This window comes from Papaver somniferum, chromosome 9 (assembly GCF_003573695.1).
Source record: "Papaver somniferum cultivar HN1 chromosome 9, ASM357369v1, whole genome shotgun sequence".
NCBI classification, from domain to species: domain Eukaryota; kingdom Viridiplantae; phylum Streptophyta; class Magnoliopsida; order Ranunculales; family Papaveraceae; genus Papaver; species Papaver somniferum.
Genome location: NC_039366.1, coordinates 104,810,319 through 104,819,339, shown reverse-complemented (window position 1 = coordinate 104,819,339; position 9,021 = coordinate 104,810,319). Strand labels below are relative to the sequence as shown.

Here is a 9,021-nt window from a genome sequence, read left to right as displayed (position 1 = left end):
TCAACCTTGCTGACTGGAGATCCCATGATCAAGGTTTCGAATGCGACAACTAATTTGTGGTGGGTAAAGGTAAACACTATCAGAGATTTTCATTCTCTGTCCCTTCCCTATGGTGTAGACGTGATAGTGTGACTGCATGTGGAGGATGACTTTTTAATAAGTCTTAATGAGTTCTATAGTTTCAATTTAAGATTGAAGTGGGGTGTAGCAGTAACACTCTTTATGGAAACTCACCTATCTGAATGAGGAAGTGGGTCGCTTCCTGTGAGAATATGAGCTGATTCTCTAGAGCATTCTGAGAATGAAACTTATAATTTATTGAAACTCACCTATTTAAAGTTTTAATAAAAAATTATAATTTATTGTTTTATTTTGTGAATGAAACTTTTTAGTCCCACATCGTGGAGTTTCCAATTTTTAGTAGTTTTAAGAAACTATATAAAGCTTTTAGTCCCACATCGGGGAGTTTTTCTTCTTAAGTTGTATTTGTCAATTATATAAAGAAATTCACTACTTTTGTAAAATCTATGGGAAAGGGGTTGCTCTATATTTTAGAGGGACCCCTAAGGGAAAATATTTTATAGCGGTTTTTAAGCATTCGCGATTTTCCTTAACGGTTTTTTCGGAGTTGCCAAGCTCAAGTTGAGCATCTACTACATATGCTAGTAGTAGGTGTATTAGGGTGTTTTATCCTGGAGATATCCGTCCTGTGAGGGCTGTAGCATCACTCTTGAGTGTATCCGGGCGTTAATGTCTTAAGGACAGCGTGTTGAACACGTGACTCACTCTATTTTCCAAAGTTTTGCCTTGTTGCTGTTGCGGAGATACGGGGAGCTTGTTCGTTTCGTCAAAGCAATCACTTCCATGATAAAGGAGCTAAGTATCAATAACTTTTGATTATTTGATTTTTCTTTGTTTTTGATTATTGCACCCAACACTAAATACCAGATAAGAAGCCACATTTTTCTTGCTGCTTGGTAACCACCTGCTGCATACTTTGCTTTAAGATTACATTGTAGTTAGATTGAACTGAAAATTCTCCATTCTTAGTAAGAGACCATCTCATGACATCCACTGCAGGCTGAGGAGGAATTCTGATAGCATTTATCTGAGAGATCTGATCATTATTGAATAACTGTTGAAGTTGATCATGTTTCCATACTCTATGCTGAGCAGATACCTTAACATCAGAATTATTCGTAATTGTTGAAGTCATGCTATTCTGATTAGTACTACACTGAACCAATGAGCATTGGCAACATCAATTTTTGATCCATATCCTACTTACCATATATGAAATTTCCTAATCCAATATAATCCCTGTTGAATGCCTTGTCATATCCAGGTTCCTTTGTTTTTAATATTACCATATAAAGGATCTAAATTTCTGAAATATTTAGCTTCCAGCAATTGAACCCATTTAGCTTCTTTCTCATGAAGCATTCTCCAAGCAAGCTTGGCTAAAAGAGCTTCATTAAAAACTTTAGTTCTCTTGAATCCCAGACCTCCCATTCTTTTTGGCTTACTTAATTCTAACCATCCTATAAATTTGCAACCCTTTGAAGTAGCTTTATTCCACCAGTAATTCCTTGCAGAGACTCAAGTTTCTTGATTGGTTTATCTGGAATTTTGAGACATCCCAACTGAAATTGAGCCATTAAAGCACCTGCAACTTGAATCTATGTACTCCTCCCTGCCCGATTAACCAGCTTTCCCTGCCATGATTTCAGTTTAGAATCCATTTTATTTGCTTTCTCTTCAAAACATACATTTTTATTCCTCCCTATGAACAAATTGATACCCAGATATTTTTCATTTAAAGGCATGCATTTCATCTTCACCAATGAAATAAGACTTTGAGTTGCTGCTTCACTTAAGTTCTTGCTGAAATGTATACTAGATTTATGAAGATTTACCATTTGCCCAGAAATGTCACAGAATTGATTAACAATATCCATCAAATTAAGAACTGGCCTCATAGAAGCTTTTGAAAATAAAAAAACAATCATTGGAGAAAAAAAGGTGAGAGACTTTAGGACCCTTTGTAGCTGGCTGTAAAGGTATAATCAATCCATTGCTTTCAGCAGACTGCAACATTCTACTCGGTGTTTCCATACACAGAATGAAGATGTACGGAGATAAAGCATCACCTTCCCTCAAACCTCGAGTAGGAGTAAAAGAAATAGTAGGATAACCATTTAAAAGAATTGATATAGTGGAAGTACTGATACACTCATTTATAAGCTGACACCACTTCTCACTAAAACCCAGACTTCTCATAATATTAAGAATAAAACTCCAATCCATTCTATCAAAATATCTAGCTTAATTGCCACTGCTCCAGAAAAAATATGAGTTTTCTTAATATAAGCAATAAGTTCATGAGCAATTATGGTGTTGTCTAAGATATTTCTGCCCGGAACAAATGCTGCTTGCCAAGGAGAGATGATATTATGAAGGTGTTTTTTTAATCTATTAGCTAATGTCTTGGATATAACCTTATAAGAAATATTACATAAGCCAATAGGGCGAAAATCTGATGGTGTTTCAACACATAGTTTTTTTGGAATAAGAACTTGATAAGTGTAGTTTAGTTGTTTAAGTAGATAACATGTTCTGAAGAAGTGTTGAACCATAGCCACTGGATCATCAGAAACCTCCTCCCAAGAGATTTGATAAAACCCTTTCTGAAAGCCGTCAGGTCCCGGAGAAGCCCATGCCCTCATCTGAAAAACCACATGTCTTATTTCCTCCTTACTGGGTATTTCTATAAGAGGTTCATTGTCATCTTGAGAGATACAAGGATTAATCAGTCCTAGAATCTCTGCATTCTCTTTGGCTTACTAGTTGTTGTAATAGAACTGAAATGTGATAAAAGCAGATTTTGTATTTCCTCTCGAGTATTGAACCAGTTACTATTATTATCCTTGATTGAGTCAATTTGATTTCGTCGTCTTCTAAAATTTTCCTTAGCATGAAAGAACTTCGTATTCTTGTCCTGGTTCTGAAGTAACTTCTCTCGAGACTGTTGAAATCTAATGTCTGCCTTAATTTGGTACCATTTCTGTAATTCTTCTTGAAGGTGAGTGATAAGACTCTGATCCCATTCCTGAATGTTTCTGGGCCTCATGATTTTAGCTTGAGTTTCTTATATGTGATCATCCACTTGACCAAAGTGTACCTTTTTCCATTCTCGAATACCTCTACGAGCAAAAGTTTGTTTCTTTGTAAATTGAGCTGCAGGAGAACCAACTTGGGAAATATCCAATGATTTTTAACCATAGACTTAATAGAAGGATGTTTGGTCCATGTTTCATATAATTGAAACGGTTTGTATAGTTTTGATAATTGAGGAGAAGTATCCAGTAAGATTGGAGTATGATCTGAACCCACCGGAATGATATTATGAACAACGGTATTTGGAAAAAGATTAAACCAATCATTTGAAGATAAAGCCATATCCAATTTTGTAGTAACAAACTGAGGTTGTTTGCGTCTATTAGACCAAGTAAATGGGTTGCCTATAAATGGGATTTCTAGAAGACCACATGAAGAGATTGTTTGCTGAATAATGAAAGTAGTTGAAGGCTTATGAGTAGAAACAGATTTCCTATCATGGAAGGAAAGAGTAGCATTCAAATCTCTTATAATGACTGATGGTTTTCAAATAGTGATTGTAGTAGTGGTAAAAACTGGGTCTTTTCAGACTTGTGAAGAAAACAATTTTTATAGATTTAAATTAAACATGCAAATAAAAAATAGTTCAAACTTTTGGAGAAAAATACCAAGACTAGGATTCCACCATTGATCCATTAATTGATAAACTCTAAATAAAAATCATGCAATTCTATCTTTAAAAATAATTCTAATATTTGCCTCAAATATATTCTTGAAGTAATAGTTGTAATCAACGAGTATAAAACATCAAAAGTATTTAAAACCCAGCATGCTTCATCAAATTAATTCACAACTATTCAATAAGAACTAATATTTCAATTCAATCCCATGCAAATAATCAAATAATAATAATATTGCAAATAAATAGTAAAATTAGAATTATACCAATTAATGTGGAACAATGGCTTCCTCCGTCGCCTTGGCTAATGGGGTTTAGCTACTCATAATATCATGTTCCAAAAATAAATATTTGATGCTCAAAATATGATTAAAAGAGTGAAAAATAATACAGTGAAACTACGACCCTCTTTAAGCGTCCAGAAAAGAACGATAAAGAACCACTGCTGCTGTTGGCTGACGCTGTTGTTTTAAGACCCCCAGATGCTGGTCGTTGTCACTGTTGATAAACGACTGTCCTCTGGAGTCTGTTCTTCGTGTTCTTCGAGCTTCGTTAATGGCAGCAGCAGCAGCAGAACTTCTCTGCAATTCCTCCTCCTGCGCCTCTCTGCTCGCCTCAAAAACTCCCCAAAACTCCTCATAAAACTTTCTCTCACTTCCCACCAGCCTTTATATACCAATAGGGTCCAAATAACTCGATTAAATCCGAGTTTATCTCCCTTTTTTCTTCACGTGCAGTTGAGAGAGAAATCTCTTTTCTGTTGCTTTGTACGCGTCTTCTGGCAATTTCTTACGCTCCAAAATTCTCCTAATCCTTAAACAAGACTAGATACACTTTACTTCAACGTAAAACTCTCCCAGAATCTCTAAATATATTTGAAAACTTCACAGAGAACACATATTCTGTTTGGACTTTGATCGCTTCTCACGGCCATTCCAGCCCAATTCGATCAGCCCAATCACTTGCATAGGGTCTGTTTAGGTCTAACAGGATTATCCCAACTGATTTACGGTGTTTAATCGCATTAAAACTCCTCCAATAATCGAACCAAAATCTGCCAGACGATGCATGCATTTTCCCGCCAAAATTTGCTTTTAAATTTGAGAAGTTGACCTCCCCTTATCTGTGGCTGGTCTCCCTTTAGCAGCTGCCTGGAAATGGGTCACCCCTTAGTAATTAGGTTACCCCTTATCCAAAATCAAGGATCCGTATAGCAAGTGTCCTCTGGGGCATTTTCCGCACTTTTTCCGGGGTTCCTCCGGGGTATTTCTGGGGTACTTCCGGTACACTTCTGGGGCGCTTCCGGTACTCTATCAACGGAGGTCCAAACGCCGCATTTTCAGCCAATTTCGCCGCAAATCCTTATTCTTCTAAAAACACCTACAAATAAATAAAATAACCAAATAAGTACAAAATTGAGCACTAACAATATATACAAATGAGCTATATTAGACACATAAATGCGTCTATCAAATACCCCCAAACTTATTATTTGCTAGTCCCGAGCAAATCAAAACTACAAAATAAAATCCTAACTCACTGTCGCAGGCATCGTCGATTGCATTTAGCGTATGCAATAAGCCTTTAAACCCCTAGGTGGCCCTAGTGGCCGAGTTATAGTCTCGGGAGGGCTTACCAGAGATATACCCACAAAACCTGTACTCCAGACCTTAGCTATCTACGCAGAACCTTGGAAGGCACTAAAGAATCTCCTTGGTTGGCATACTTATTGACTACAGGAAGAAGTACCCTGATGCGAAATTCCAATTGCTGTACACGAGTTTGCACTCAAGCATACTAAAATTCATATAAATGACAGAGCTCTACTCAGATAGTTGCACTATGGACATCATATTCGGAGTCAAAACTAATCACATGGATAGATCAAGAAGATGGATATAGAAAACATAGATGGTTTTTTGATGTTTACTAAGTGAACGACGTTTCCCATATCTGTCTGAAGGCCTCCGCCAAAATGAACCTATCCTAATGGATTGAGATACTAGTCTGACTAATATCAACACACTGGCATATACAAGGGTACCAGTGGTCGATAACCTAACTCTAGGTCAACACAACTGGCATATACAAGGGTACCAGTGGTCGACTTTATTGAATTTATTCCTTTTGGTCAATGGTCTGGTCTCAATTTTTTTTTTTTTTTTTTTTTTTTTTTTTTTTTTTTTTTTGGTAACTACCATTTTTTTTTCATCTTTCTTTTTTCTTTTTCAACTTTCTTTTTTTTTTTCAACTTTTTTTTTTTTTTTTTTTTTTTTTTTTTTTTTGGCTGAAGGTATCTCAATCACTCTAATTCACCCTAGCATTGGTAACAACTTGAATCGTGGGCCCCACCTATTACTTAGAGAAACATAGTTTAAAAACAAAATAAAATAAAAATAGAAGTGAAAAGGACTCAACGAGATATGGTGAAACTATCATGTTATTTCTAACACCTGAGCTCTGTGCTTTTATGAATAGACTCTTTAGATGTTTCCATCTAATCAGATTGGTTCCTCAAACTCCTACAATCAAAATGCTTCCATCCACTTAGATTAGTTAGTGCAATCCTCAATAGGCATTTCTAGGCTCTGGAGTTTATTTATTGCAACTAAAAAGTTTCTCCCATACCCCCAAACTTAAACCTAACATTGTCCTCAATGTTCTAAAGATAAAATTAAAAACATGAACAAGGAGAAACTATTACCATTCGAAGAAAAAGAGTTAAGGAAAGATATTACCTGGTTGCATGAGTTTGGGTTACCTCCCAAGAAGTGCTAAGTTTAAAGTCTTCAGCCAGACATAGAAAAGGTTTAGTCAACTCGAACCGTATAACAATAGCCGGAATAACTGTGGGTCTTTAAAACCAAAAAGAGCTGACAAAAGGAAACTGCAGTGAACCAAGAAAATGTACAAGACTAGCATGCCCTTACCTAGTTTCTGGATAACTATCGCTAATTGCGGTTCAGGTTCAGGTTCTATGAAGGGGTCTAAATAGACTATTTTCCTCGGATGCATTTCCTCATAGGTAGGATTCAAATTATTAGGTCCTAGAGTCTGGAAAAACTCAGATAAGAACTGGAATCACAAAATAACCTAAATAATTTAGGATCCTCTAAGTCAATTAGGTATGACTTACATAGTTGACCACAGTCAGAGTAGTGGTCATTCTGAAGCAAATGTGTCGATTCTAATTTCCTAAAGTACTTAGGCTTAGTCTCAGAACTTAATAAGTGACACATTTGAAATCTATACGTTCCCACAATTGGAAGAAAACTATTTGGTGGGAAAACAAAGTCAATCTGGGTATCATAGCCTGGGCAAACCACATCAACCAGAGGATGGGTTTCTAACGACTGAACTTTTTTCATGACATCATTAGGTTCGGGAAACCTAGTATGAAGATAATCTTGTAAGATGGTTGAGGCATGGATATCAAGTCCTATGTGAGGGGACTTTCTGAGAGTTAAAGGTAAAGCACTAGGAAAGTGATAATCACCCCCAAACTTAGAGTTTTCAGTGTCTCTAGTTAGACTAGCCACAATCTCCCTAATTTCTAGGTCATCAGATTCCTGAAAATGGGCAATTGATTCTTCTAAGTTGTAATATTGCAGTGTATCCTCATTAATCTCTACGAGTTCATCTAAGACTATTGTTTCTAAATCGTACGACTCTGAAACAGTATTCTCAGGGTAAAACCGTTCCTCGAAACCATCATCGATTACAGTTTCTAAATCGTTCGACTCGAAAACAGTAGTCTCAAGATAAACCGGTTCCTCTAAACCTTTATCGGATTCGTAAACAGGACATACTACATCGTCTAAAACGGTGGAATCCCTAATCAAATCCTCGTCCTTTTGAATAGGTGAATAATCATAATAATTATTTGGATTTGAACTAGAAATAATATAATCATTATAAAGCTCAATTGGATTACTAGATTCCTGATTACTATGCCTACATATTTCAGATTCTTCATCACTACTATCCTCATCATCATAATAGTACGAAGATGATTGAACCTTATCTAAATAAGTAGTGTTACCAATTATAACCTCGTTATCTTGATTATGTGAAAAAGTATCTTCATTCTCAAGGGTATTATTGGATACACTATATTGGCAATTCAAGTTATTTCGAGCAATACTTTCGTTCGTCTCTAACTCAAGTCTACGTGTCGACTCAGCTATCCTCTCAAGGGTCTCTTCCAAAGAAAGTTCCCTTAGTGTAGGATCTAAGTTTTGAGTTAATCTATTGAGGATATCTTCTACAGATTCAGTTGTTGTTGCAGTTCTTTCGTCCATATCTACGTTATTCACCTCATCTAATTTATACGTCGATTCAGCTAACTGACGTGATGACTCAGCTAAATTCCTAAGAGTCTCTTCTAGAGAAGGAATAGGAACTGAAGGATCATAATAAGGACTACTTTTCAATAGTTTGATTGTATCCTCTAGAGAGAAGAACTAGTACTATAATCTTCTTGCCCGTATGACTGATGCGCGTGCGGATAGTAATTGGGATCACCATGGTATGAACCATAACCTTGAAAAGGTTGGCGTCCCCAACCACTATTCTCACTATGGTCATAATACTGATGATGTCCATATTCAAATTCAGGTCGATATTCATTGTATTGGCTTCTATCATACCAGTTCGACATTCTTAATTGCAGGGTAATTCTACACAATCACAAACAAGGCCGACTCGACTCCACCAAAACAAACCTAAATATTTCTAGCAAACAAAAAGCATGATGGCTCCACTTAGATTGTTTCTAGACCATCTTCTATTCCTTCGAAAAGGAATTCGTTACAATTTGAGCACCCCTCTGGAATCAATCCGAGCTAATGTAAGTTGAATCGAGGCGAGGGAAGCTCAGTGGAGCTTTGATACCCAAGGCCTCACCGCTATCACAAGGCGGCGCAGTCACGCATTCAACTCACAGAAACCATCATGAACTTTGAAATGTGCTTAAAGAGCAACCAATATTTTTCGAACGAGTTTCCTATTAAGCTCGTTACCCTATTGGTCTCGTTCTATTCAAAATTTTAGGCTTAGGTTCGCGTTTGGTTTCGTTTTCCTAAGGCGGGCAAGAAGGAAACGGTGATGAAATCCGAGTCCTTATCTTGATTTGGCCAGGCCTTGCCCTTTACTAGGAAATTAAAAACAGTCCATATTCAGGTCCTCAACATATATTCACCTTAAGGAGTCCAGTAACCCGCTTG

At 36.7% G+C, this 9,021-nt stretch overlaps 1 long non-coding RNA gene across 1 annotated transcript; it reads right to left on the bottom strand.

Annotated features, from left to right (window-relative positions):
* Window positions 1–2,446: 2,446 nt before the first annotated feature.
* Window positions 2,447–4,121, bottom strand: LOC113307902. Its single transcript, XR_003339362.1, has 2 exons — window positions 4,063–4,121; window positions 2,447–3,203 (listed from the first exon to the last, which is right to left on the bottom strand). It is a non-coding gene; the product is annotated as an uncharacterized LOC113307902 (long non-coding RNA).
* Between the last annotated feature and the right edge of the window lie 4,900 nt (window positions 4,122–9,021).